At 37.0% G+C, this 13,080-nt stretch overlaps 1 long non-coding RNA gene across 1 annotated transcript; it reads right to left on the reverse strand.

Moving 5' to 3' along the window:
* Window positions 1-561: 561 nt before the first annotated feature.
* Window positions 562-9,110, reverse strand: LOC114543678. Its single transcript, XR_003690159.1, has 4 exons — window positions 9,051-9,110; window positions 8,533-8,585; window positions 3,117-3,192; window positions 562-2,352 (listed from the first exon to the last, which is right to left on the reverse strand). It is a non-coding gene; the product is annotated as an uncharacterized LOC114543678 (long non-coding RNA).
* Between the last annotated feature and the right edge of the window lie 3,970 nt (window positions 9,111-13,080).

Genomic DNA, 13,080 nt, shown 5'->3' on the forward strand with positions numbered 1-13,080 from the left:
GCTGTATAGAGCAAATCTATTGCAATTTTGTTGAATTAAATTTTCGAACGATTCCTAAATTAAATTTCAATTTTCAAATCACAATTACTATTATAAACTATATCTATACTTATTATAACCATCTAAACGAAGACCTTATATTAATTTGGTTGAAACCTATACGCGGCTTCATTTTTAGCGTTTTTCTAGTGCGTTAAAACCTTTTTTATAGTTGTCGATTAATTTAAATTAGATTGTAAACCTCTGGGTATCGGTGGCGTGAGTATTAGAGCGCAAGTGTGCGGGGGCGGATTAGCGTTATGAGTGTCACCGGGCGATAGGGATAAAAGGAACCCCCTGATGACATCATTGAAGGAAGACAATCTACTTTACTTGATAAGTTTGAGCATATTAAATACTGGTATTATCGATACATATCGATACAGTCGCGATATAAATTTATATAGCGATATAGATTTATATAAAGAGCGCGAAATATTGATAAAAGATCAGAGTTTGCGAAATATCACATTAGAAACCGAAAAATTTACTTTTCGTTATAAAAAAGCTTAACTGCTCGGAATGAATCAGAATACCACTTTAAAGTCATTAGGTATGTCATAAAGAAACAGATTTTTGACGTTTTAAAGTAACATTATTTTTCGAGCCGAAGCGAGGCGGCAGACTATATATGCTTAGCTTGACATTACACGAAGTTCCTGTTATTTATTATTTTTTTATTATTATCAAAATATTTTATGAGGGTGCCACAATCACCCATAGGTGCTTTTCATGTAGGCCCTCAATTTAAAATACAATCAATAACTTAGCTAAAAATAAATTCTACATAAAAACAAGGAACGAACATTAAAAAGGTAACTACCTGTCCGTGTCCGAGTTATATAAATTAAAGTTGAAAAAACTCAATCTATCGAATTATTTAATTTTTCGATATGTGTCACAAACCGGGGGTGAGCCGCGGGGATCGGCTTCGCCTCGTGAAATATCAGCGGTAAAAATGCGGGACGCAAGGTGCGGCGAACGAAAAGTTTACAACCGGCTAGCTAAGGACATGGACGAATTCCGCTTTTATCCGGTATCAACGTATGAGATTGTGAACTCGTTTTCACCAAATAAAGCACCTAGCATAGACAAGGTATCGTTTAGAGTGATTAAAGATGCTTTACCTGTTATATTACCAACATTAAAAGAGATATAGATCGCTAATTGTTCTTGTTAAAGTCACACCACTTTTAAAAGAAGGAGACTTTGAAATATATACTAAATGATAACCGGCCTCTGTCACGCTCCCAGCAGCTTCGCTAAATGCTCCATGTGGTCGCGCAAAATCAATTTCCTGAGTATTTAACTAGGGAAAAAACGCCTTATATTACCGTTCATCAAAGCAGTAAGACAAGGAGTCATTCGACAGAAATCTATTTTTGACAGATGCGATCTTGGATGCTATATGGATGGAAAGGAATGGACTACAGTCGCTTGATAAGATTTATCAAAAGCGTTTGAAAGCGTTAATCATCTGAACTTCTTAACAAACTTCGCTCAATGGGTGCTTCTACCGCACAATAGCTTGGTTTAAGAGTTATTTGTCTAAAAGGAAACAGTCGGTCAAATTGGTCAAAATTTGTCAGATATATACTTGCTCGGTTGAATATGGTGTGTCTCAGGCCTCCATGCTTAGTCCATTATTGTTATTTAACATCTGTATAAATCATTTACCGACTGTTCATGACAAGTGCACGTGCCCTTTGGAATCTTCTGCGGACTATTCAAAAGTCTACTTGTCGTTCTTTATTATAAATAAGTCTACCACAGGCTCAACTTAGGAATGATTTGCAGAAAATTGCAGTGTGGTGCATGCAACGTGGTGCATGTTTTTCCAATAGTCTGCTTATTAATCCAGAAAAAAAAAGCTTTGGATTACCACAAATGTTGAAGGGAATACAAGATTTCAGTGTGTCCTTTCTTGATAAACAACTACAACCACTGTCCGCTGCAAACGATTTGGGATGGAATTGGATGGGTGTTTAGTATCGAAATGTATGAAATCTCTGTGTCAAATTAACCGAATTAAACATATCCTAGATGACCATACCCTTGTGACAATAATAAACTAACGCTTTAGTATCCAGCAGATTACGTACATTACTCTTCTTCTGTTTAGGCGAATACACGAAACAAGAATGTCGCCAAACTGCAACGTGTACACAACTTTCCTGCAAGAATAGTGACTGCGAAAGGCAAATATGACCATTTAACACCAGTGTTACGTCAAGTAAATTGGCTTCCCGTCAGTTACGTTTCAAAGATGCAGTGATGACTTTCACGTGCTTAAAAGGACTGGCTCCTTCATACCTATTAAGCAGATTTTCATATCGATCAGAGGCACATAATCGTGGCACAATTAAGGGGAAAATATTTTAATATCTAATGTTATTTCCTCATGACTTGTTCTAAATTAATAAAACTATTCTTTATGCAAACTAAGTTTAGAAATTCTCGGGATTTTGGCAAGTTTTACTGTGCAATTTTGTTAGATTTATATATTTTATTAGGTTTTTGGACTATATGATCTCGGAAAGTAAACAGTTAACAGTTATATTATTACGGGTCTAGATCCTGGAAACAGGTTGCGGTTGTAAGTGACAGCGTCCGCTATGATCTCGCACCTTTGTTTCTGACTATTGGAAGTAAACCTAGAGCTCCTTACATCCTGTTTACCCATGCTTTTTAAAGACCCGAGTTATTTCCTTTGAAAGAATAAGCTATTCAAAAAAACTTCGCATCGACGATATCCTTCAAACGCAATCAGTTTAAAAATACCAAAATCGTTCCTTAGCACTATAATTATGTAATAAAGTACATGCTGCTTTCAAACGAGGATTTTTATCATTTTTAACTAAAATCTTCGAGCAGAACCAGTGCAGTCGTTCAAAAACGTCAGTAAAAGCCGAAACCTATACATAGGGTTACGCAGGCCTGGTTTTCGGCGCCTAGCAGTAAACAGAGCAGCCTCTCTATACCCTACTACAAAGCTTTTTGGTTTAAAAACAAAACAGCTGAAAAATAAAGTTTACTCAACTACGTTAAAATTACTCCACCCATTGGACTTTCCTTACCCGTTTCTTCATCTGAAGTTTGACCACGACCCTTAATTAATCGAGGCAGTATCAAGGCTGATGATTTGTATGATTTCTAAAGGGCGTCAGAATCAAAGATCAGGAAAAGTAATACAACGTTAATCACGTTTAAATAGTTTAAAATGCATTAAATAAAACGCTATATGAACAAATGTACCTAAACATACAAGGCCTTTGATTATATTTTTAAATAAAACGTTGAATAACTTTGGATTCAACGTCTTAAACCTAATGTTGACAAAACACCCTGGATCCAGTTTACGGGTAGCGTTTCGAGACTTCTCTAGAAAAGCATCAACTAGAATTTTATTCACTTTCAAAAAGTGAGAGCCTTTCGAAAAGGGGAAAATCTCTAAATGAATCCGTTTAAAAACTGAAAAATTAATCGAATGGGAACATATTGTTATTATCATTACTGATTTCTTTAAACATCAAAATACGAGAATAGCAGGACTAAGTTGGCAGGCTGGCCTAACCACTGAAAAACGTTCAACCAATATGTACCATAAACCGGAACCAGGATATATTAAACTTTAAAACTTAGAATATAATTAAGTAACAAAAGTCCTAGCCCCTAACCAAAAACCCGGTTTTCGGTGGCTGACAAAACAACTGCTTAGAAGCAACGCGGGCAATACGGTCTCTTGCTAGTATAAGGTGGTATTGTATACCAAGAAAGCAAATTCGGATAGCATATATAGTATAAACAGAGTGCTTAAATTACCTAATTGATAATATCTTTGTTCCAGTGAGAACTAAATTTAAGTCTACATTTAGTAAATCAATTTTTTTATCGTGCGTTTGGAGAAATATTGCGTGAATATAATTTTGCAGATCAGGGACCAGGGGTCGGTTGTATAAAAATGTAGTAAACTCTTAATCATAGTTAGTAACAGAATTGACCAATCAGAGTCATGTATTTCTGAGTTAACTACGATTTAACTATGCAAAATGTAGTTAAGAGCTTTATACAACCGGCTCCAGATGTATAAAACTCTTTAAGTACATTTTGCATAGTTAAATGAGCAATACACGACTCTGATTGGCCAATTCTGTCGTTAACTACAGTACATGCAGTTATACAACCGGCCCCAGAGGATTGCAAAATTAAATTTTTCACGCAGTATTTCCACAAACGTACGATAAAATACTGTTTTCAACATGCAAGCTTTCAAGGAACCTATAAATTAATATTGTTCAGTATCCATTAGGGCTTACACGAATTAATAACGCGATAATACAAATAGCGGTTATAATCTAGGGCATATGGTTATATAGCGTGCATGCATGGATGCATTCATGTATTAAACCACTTAACGCCGTTAATTATGTGTTACTTTAACCCTGATCTGCCCCCATTTCTGGGTATTAAATACGTCACAGTTCTGTCAGCACGGTATTACGAACTTTAAAGCACTACGAAGAACCATGATCAAGGGCATTGATTTGAATGTGCTATAGTCAGACTTAAACTAGTTAGCCTCCAAATTCCATCTGAATCACAGAAGAATTCGCCTTTCCAATGGCATAACAAACAAGACGGTTTCGTCATCAACTTTATCATAACCGGGTATTAAATTTCGCGCTATGCGTTGAACGGGTATAAAGGACGCCGGACCAAAACTCTCGAACAAGTTTGAGCACCAAATCTCGGGCGTAACTCCATCATTACCATAATGAAATCGTTCAGGGTGCCGTTGAAACCAGCGAACGTGCGCAAAACAAAACGAATGTACCTTATCCCGATACGAAATCGACTGGCGTACGAAACAATCGATAATGCCCGGTCTTTCCTCTACACCTTCCATATCCACACCTCCATGGAATCGTCCTGCCCACCTTGCTAAAATGTAAGCAAAACGACTTAGACGGGAAAACTCTGACCCGTATCGTTCCCCTGAAAATTCGATCGACGCGTATTTGTCGTAGAGGTAAGGAATGTTGTCGACTGGTATGTCAGGAAGAAATATTTTGTAAACAGCACTCAGGTACTCGTGCTCATCACAATCTAACTGTTCAATAACGTGAGGTAAACCAATGGAGTAACCATCCAGAGTAAACCATAACTCATCACGAATGTCAAGCCTACCATCACACAAATGAAGAATATCAATTGCAAGCTTGCTATCAACTACTTCGCTACAAGATTGATGGCCTTCGCGCTGTTGTAGTTTATCAGTCAAATCGCTAAAATGCTGCACACATTCTTTTGGGAATTCAAGTTCTCTCAAGTTCTGATCTCTCAAAAACTTTCTCATAATTTGCAATTCAATTGACTTATTATTGTTCGAATAGTTACCCAGTATGCCATTGTACCGTTCAAAGCTGAACAACCAAAAACTATACACTGGTCCATAGTCAAGAATACAATCGGCCAAATGTGTATGCATATGCATATTCGGTGTAATGCGTTGTGTTCCATATAACTTTTCGACATCACGACAGAACTTTACAAGCAGAGAATGCGCAAGACCCACGTCATGTATTTTAATCATTGGCCGTGACAGAATTTTACAAGCTTTAACAAAATTCAACCAGCATTTGTAATGTTTATACCAGGTAGATGACCTAACAATGCAAACGGAGAGAAGACAGTTACCCAGGTTTTCCACTGTTCTGCCGTAAATCCAGAAAACGACTTGGCTATTTTGAACGGAAGTCGACCCATGTTTGAAGGTGTATTACATATGTCTACTTTCTGTTGAATAAGTTCCAAATCTGCACGTGTCAAAAGAGAAAGTTCCAACCACAATTCCATCATGCGTTTCGCAGTTCCCAGAAATAAATTATGCATCGGATCAACAATAGTAAACCTAATGCAGTCGAAGTATGGTAGTCGGAGAAGTTCGGAATATCTAGCGCCATATAGAGACTCCTTCGCATTACGCAATTCCTGCGTCAACTGCGCTAAAATCTCCTCAACATGCCTCCTATGGTCAACAATATTTCTCCCACTACTCGAATTGAATCCGGAATAATCAGTTGCATCACCGAATCCACCAGTAACGAACTCTTTGGTGCACTTATTGCAACCACGTTTAGAGTTGTGAGCAGTGAACCCGCAAACCTTCTTACTGGCTGGCATATCACAGGCTACGCACAACAAAGCAGCTCGAAAGCGTTCTGGTAAAATAAGTGAGCCAGAATGTCGTAGGGTCACGCCTTCCTCCCAAAGAACAACAAGCTCATCAACGAGTGGTTTAAGGTATGAGTTAATGTTATTCTTGGGCTCACTAGGTCCGGGAATGATTCCGACGAGAAAAATATTTTGTCGTTTAAAGCGCTCACTGCGCGGAAGGTTCATCACAACAAGGTACAAAACTCCGACAGAATATGGTGTGTGATCATATGGTTGCATCCAATCAACATTGAGCATAAAGCTATAATTACGAGGAGATGCCAGAAAGGATGATCCATTGAACATCTGAAAATCTCTCCAGACTCGTCCTTCAAATACGTCACACATAACTTGATGAGCAGTTCGAATATCACGATTTCTCCACAACTCACATCGCTGGGTAAAACCAGCTCGCCTAACAAACTGTTGCAATGTTGCAATAACACTCTGGTAACAATATATTTTATGAGGATATAATCGCTTACCACCATCTTTAAGAGTTACCTCTTTCAACAGAGTTGAGCTGCATGGTTGACGCATGGCAATTGTCTATAATTTGGAAAACGAACAAAGGAACAGGTTTTGGACACCTTGCGAGTACCAACTGTTCGGTAGCAATCTTCGAATTCATACAAGGAAGAACATTTTGGACAAATAACGTACTTAGTAAACTTGTCACCTACCAGGCCTACTTCTTTTCTAAAAAGGTACAGCGATCCAGGAAAAGCCAAGGAGAATGTGGCAAGCCAATTGTTGGAAAGAGATGCTGCTTGAAAGAATCGTTTCAACGACAAAAGCAAAAACTCCATTGCGTTGTCCGGTATGGGAAAGTAGGTCCAAAAAAACGCAAGTAAAATAACTAGACAATTGAGCAACGTGCGGTTGGAAGGAGAATCTGACGTATTGACACTAACGGATGGAATTTTAGTGTCTTCGTCGATTTCATTATCTGAAATATCATCCCAGATCTCACGCTCAAGCAGTTCTTCGCGGAACAATTCATCAGCCAAGTCAGGTTCAGTATAATTGCTATCGCAATGATTTGATGGAAGAGGGAAACATGGACTGACCTGGTCGATCTCAATAAAGTTGTCTTCATCATCACTACTGCCTTCTAAAATTGGATCTCTTTGCCACGAGTTTGAATTTTGGTCAAAATAAACTTCCCTATTTCGCCTGAAAGTTCTTGCAGGTAAATAGGTCTCGCAATGTGGACACAAGGTCATATAGTTGTTGTATTCAGCCATGATTGTTTTTAGATTTTTATAAGCGATGTTGATATAAAAACAAGAGTTTAAAAGAAACACAAAGGGCTAAACGGGGGTAGTAGATGCTATTCAGGGACACTATAAGTGTCCAGGTGACCTAAACCAACCAATTAGAAGCCTCATATTTATTTCGCGCTAAATCTAGAATTCGAGAGGGAAACTCGAAGGAAAAATTTTCAAGTTGTTTTGACAAGCCAGTTTTTATACACTTAACATTTAATTTTTTAACGAAAGCTACCAGTTTTTTAAAAAATGGCAATCAATGGTCAGAATGAGGAACTCATGCGACGTATTTTGGCAAGTCAAGGGACAATCATTGAACAAAATCAAAAAATATTACATCAACAAGAGCAGAATATAGCTAAAGAGCGCGGGGCACAGCTTGCTACCCGAGAGAAAATCCCCCTTATTTTAAAGGTAAATGCTTACTCATTCGAATTAAAGTAATTTAATCAATCATTTCTATATGGGGAAGAAAAACTGTGTATGTATTACGATCCACTAAGCCTTTTTCAACAGAATACAGTTTTTGCAAATGCTTAAATGTATACAACAATGGTGTCCCAAAGCAAACAATGCAATGTAGTACAGTATGATAACTTGAATTTGTAAGAAGAGGAGGGATTGGAAGGAAGGACTACAGTATCAACATATAATAATAATGGTGCATATAACCAAATCATTAATCAATGCAACAATGAAATCAAACATGAGCATGTCATGCAGGATATGGTTTGCTGCTGACCTTGAGTATTGGGTATAGTGATATAAAGCAAATTTCCCTTTTCAGATTTTCATTTTATTCTGTTTATAGTTTGTCTAGTCCATTTCCTATGATTTTCCCTTTAAAAGGGTGAAAATTAATTGCCCAGGGTCAGGGATGACAGTAGAAATTGTCAACAGCATGATAATTTAAATTTGAATATTCTGGTGATTAAACAGGGGTAGAACTCCATACATGCCACTGGAATATTGCATGCTTGTAAATTTAATGATGATGAAAACTTACAGTAATTTCAGTGATTAATTAATACTTGTCACTTGGATTCCAATCCAAACTCCCTATAAAATAATGAAAGATTTTAGACAATATTAATATTATGTATGGTCAGATATATATAAATAATACAAGACAGTTTTAGTAAAGAAGTGTGGTAGCTAATATTTTATTATATTAACTTTGGTGGGCATTGCGGTGTACTTTGCGGGCTAAAATGATAAATTTGCCAGGCTAAAATCTATTTTAGCCCACCTTGATCTTAGCCAATCAGAAGAACGACTGTAGTGTTTATCCATTGTAGTGTTTCTATACAAAAATCGCCCTTTAAAAAGTTAATATAATAGTGATACAGTTGATGTTCTTGGGCATAAATGTGTTTTTGGCCCTCCTCAGAATACTGTTTAACCCTCGCTACGCTCGGGCTAAAATAAGTTCAGAGTCGGGCCAAAAACACATTTATGCCAGCAAACATCAACTCTATTGTTATATTGCATGCTATTATAATCTTCATGATGATGAATACTTACATCAATTTCATTGATTTATAATCATTTTCATTTGGATTTCAAGTAAAACTTCCTAAAAATAAAACAATTTCAGACAATATTGACATAATTATTATGCACATCAATATTTATATAGATTAAAGAAGAGAGCTTTAGTAACTACCCAATAACCTATATGCAATTACATTTAATTTCTCAGCGTACTTTCCGTTCAGCAGTAAAAGGCTTAGAACAGGGATGGGACTTAACTCAGAGGTGGGTATATATATTCCACATTTTGTGATGTAATAGGTTTTGTACATCATATAGCAAATGGTACATAAAAGAATTTAAAAAAGAATTAATAATTGCCTAGATACATGCAACATTTTAGTATTTAAATTTATAATGTAGTTTTAGAGCAACAGCTAATGAAGACACCAACAAACTCCTGGTGACAAATATCAAGGCATTGACTGGCATGGATAAGATGTCAGATCAGATAATTGAAAGTAAGTTGCAGTAAAGGAAAAGCATAGATTACAACAACAATAGGCTGTGTTTTTCACCAATAAGTGATTATTGTAAGCACCATATATTTTTTGCAATTCAGACTCATCCTCTGTCAAAGAGGCCAGTGTTAAGAGACATTTACATGGCATCCTCTAACGTATTAAGTTACTCAGGGAACTTTTTAAAATCCATAAAAAAGATCTGCTAGATGTAGAACAGCAATTGCAATAGTTTGCAGCTAGGCATTAATTAGCACTAAAGTCTACCAAGCCCTTAGATGGTTCAATAGCATACAAACTACAGGGTTGAATCAGGGGTTTTTTTGTTCAAAACATTCAAAATATATATAATGGCAAATTTTACCTGTCATAGAAATGATTTTTAATGTTCAGAGCCTGGATCATTGTATAGTACCAGAAATAGAATAACAAAATTATGAGGTGTTACTAAGCCAATTAATGGTTAGGTATAGCACTTTTTATCGCCATTCTCTGGTAGGCAGTTAGAAGTGATTGAATTATGTCTAAGTAATTCTGCATGGTACCCTCTATTGCCTTGTTCAATAACCTGTATACTCATCTGGCATACTGCTTACTATAAATTGTTTATATATGCATGCCTAAATAGGAACCGGTGTGCATATTGAGCATTATAGCTAGTAAAGATGGGGTATATTGCAGTTTATACAAGCAGTTTATTTGAAAAGTAACTTTCACTTTCAGCCCTGGATGACAAAATGCAAACAGGTATTGACAGGGTAAACAACGTGTGTACAGTAGGTCTCAGCATCCATGCATGAAAATATATTTGAGGTGATTCGAATGTTTGTAGAGTTTTCTATCCCGTCAGGAGAGACAGTTCAATTACGTTTGTTTCTGGGTTTTAGCTGTAAAAATTTAATGAAAATATCCCCGGAATGTATATTGCGACTTAGGCAAACACAAAATCATGCGGTTTGAATCCATTTTAATACATACTTACTTTGACATTAATATTCATACACAAAAGGAGTACGTTAAGCCATTAATTCATAGGATAAAATATAGAATACAAGAGTCAATTTTCAAGCCATTAAATATTTTTTCAACACGAAAACATGGCAACGAAGATGACGAATCAGTCTGGCGCACGTGTTAAGCTTAACCGGGGGTGTAGTCACAAATTATTTTGATTGATACAACACGTGATAGGACTATCAATCTATCATTATAATTTTCACATCAAAACTTAGAGATAGCTAACGATTTTAAGGGCTTGTTCCTTGAAAAATAAAAATTGAATCCGATCAAACCTAGCCTCCGTTTCAATTTGTTCTTGCTTCAAGCATAGACCCAAACTGCTACCGCCGGTACACGGGTTGTTCGGAAGTAGGAATTTTTGAAAACTTCCCATAGCTTACGTTTGATTTTGACCCACGGCATAAAACAAGCTGCGGCGGAGTATCGTTAAGTGGAGATGCTGATATTCATACATTCATGTTAGCAGACCGTAAAAATAATCAATTTCGAAAGGAACTAAGGGCCTGTTCATATGAGGTGGGATAGCCCGGTTAGCCAGGAGAGCTCGGCTTGCTGAGATGAGTTTGAAGGTCGTTTCATATGCAATTCATACCGCCTATTATCCCACTTATTATCCTACCTTTGCAGGCAAGCGTGTGTGATCGTGTTTTAATACCGGCTTACCGGGAAAAATCGAGAATTTGCGTTCATATGGAAGCAAGCCCTCGGGATATATTTTCCCTTCGGGGTAATATTTCATCGAATTCCCCTCGCTCCAGGGGCCGGTTGTTCTAAAGATGGATAACTTATCCAACGGATAAGTCCTATCCAACGGATAAATCTGCTATCCAGTGGATAGTTATCCATTGGATAAAAACGCGTTGCACGAAGCGTGGATAGTGAAGTGGATAGCTATCCAATAGATAAGTTAAAATTTACCCGAAGAAAACAGGATTATACTGAAATTTCGTACCACAACGTCAGCTGTTGCTAAGCATTTACAACATTGAATTCATAATCATTACGAATTCTCGAGTATAGTTACTGAATGGAAAAGACTTGAACAATAGTAAATTTACTGCCTGTTATAAATGCGAGGATGTCCAAAAAATCGCCGCTCGGAAAGGAATGTCTAGGCAACGTAAAACGCTGCTGCGAAAAATTGCACTTCGCGAAACCATTTTTAATAGTGAATATATATGCAATCATGATGTGCATTAGTTTGTTGAAACACAGTAACAGGAATATTGCATTTTTGTCCTATTTTATATAAATGTTTACAATGTTACCTTTATCTTTAATTTATCCACTGGATAGTGGATTTAAACCACTTCCGGACCTTGGATAAATTTATCCGGTAGATAGCGATTTTTATCCGCTGGATAAAGTCATGCAAGCTTCGTGCAACGCAAATCACACGCTGGATAAAACTTATCCGTTGGATAGCGAGTTATCCGTTGGATAGCGACTTATCCACCTTTCGAACAACCGGCCCCTGGGGCCGGTTGTATGAAAGCCGGATAGCGCTATCCACCGGATAGTGGTTTTTTCAATTGCTTCAAAATCGCCCGTTATTTGCTACAACTTTGATTAAATCTTAGTATTCCTAAATTGAAGATCCTCTTTAATAATTGTTGCTTTCAAGCTGAAATTTTATCCCCTTTCGAGCATTTTTAGAACGGTTGAAAAAATCACTATTCGGTGGATAGCGCTATCCGGCTTTGATACAACCGGCCCCTGGTCTATAAATGATAAATATATGATTAGGTGATTGATTATATATATGCCGGAATAGTTGAGTTTATATTCCTCTGACTCTGGTGCCATAAACGAAAAACGTACCTCACCAATCTTCTCTTAGATGAGACAATTGCATGAATCCCACTTATCCCGAGAACGTTGCCCTTTTTCGGACGAACTTTCAAGATTGAATCAGTCTGATACCATTTTCTAGGAGCAATGAAGGCACATTTCTTGACAATGCGGAGGAGACGCAAGGAGGTCGATTCAGGGCAGAGAAGTAATATTTTGCAAAATGAACGACGTCGCCATCGCAAGGCAGATGTAAGAAATCAATGTAAAAACGTAGCTACCTCGTTTGCCTTTCCAACTTTCGCAGAGCATATGCCGTTGTTCAAAACCATGAGACGGATTTCACGTTTTGCTCTCACGAGCCAAATACAAAGATTAAATCATCAAACATAAAGATTAAATGGACCTTTTGCATTATAGGCAACTTTTTTATACATGCAAGATAACCCATTAAAATCACCACAGCTAAAAAGAGCGTACTGAAATTAGTAGAAATGCAACGTTTGGTTGCGAAATGTCATGAGATGCCAAAAATGTGGCTTTGCAAAATTTGCAAATTTGTATACTTTAGTTTAATGCACGGAAATTACGAACCTGATTTACAAAACGTTTCCAACCTCTCGTTCGACACATATAACTTCATCTCAAATTCTCGCAATTTTTTGGGACATTCAAACATTGTTAATTTTTGGGACATCAATCCCTCTCTTTGCCATTTTTGGGCCTCAAAAAGAATAATACGCATTTCT

Source organism: Dendronephthya gigantea, unplaced genomic scaffold, assembly GCF_004324835.1.
Source record: "Dendronephthya gigantea isolate DGI-Jeju-01 unplaced genomic scaffold, DenGig_1.0 000518F, whole genome shotgun sequence".
Taxonomy (NCBI): domain Eukaryota; kingdom Metazoa; phylum Cnidaria; class Anthozoa; order Malacalcyonacea; family Nephtheidae; genus Dendronephthya; species Dendronephthya gigantea.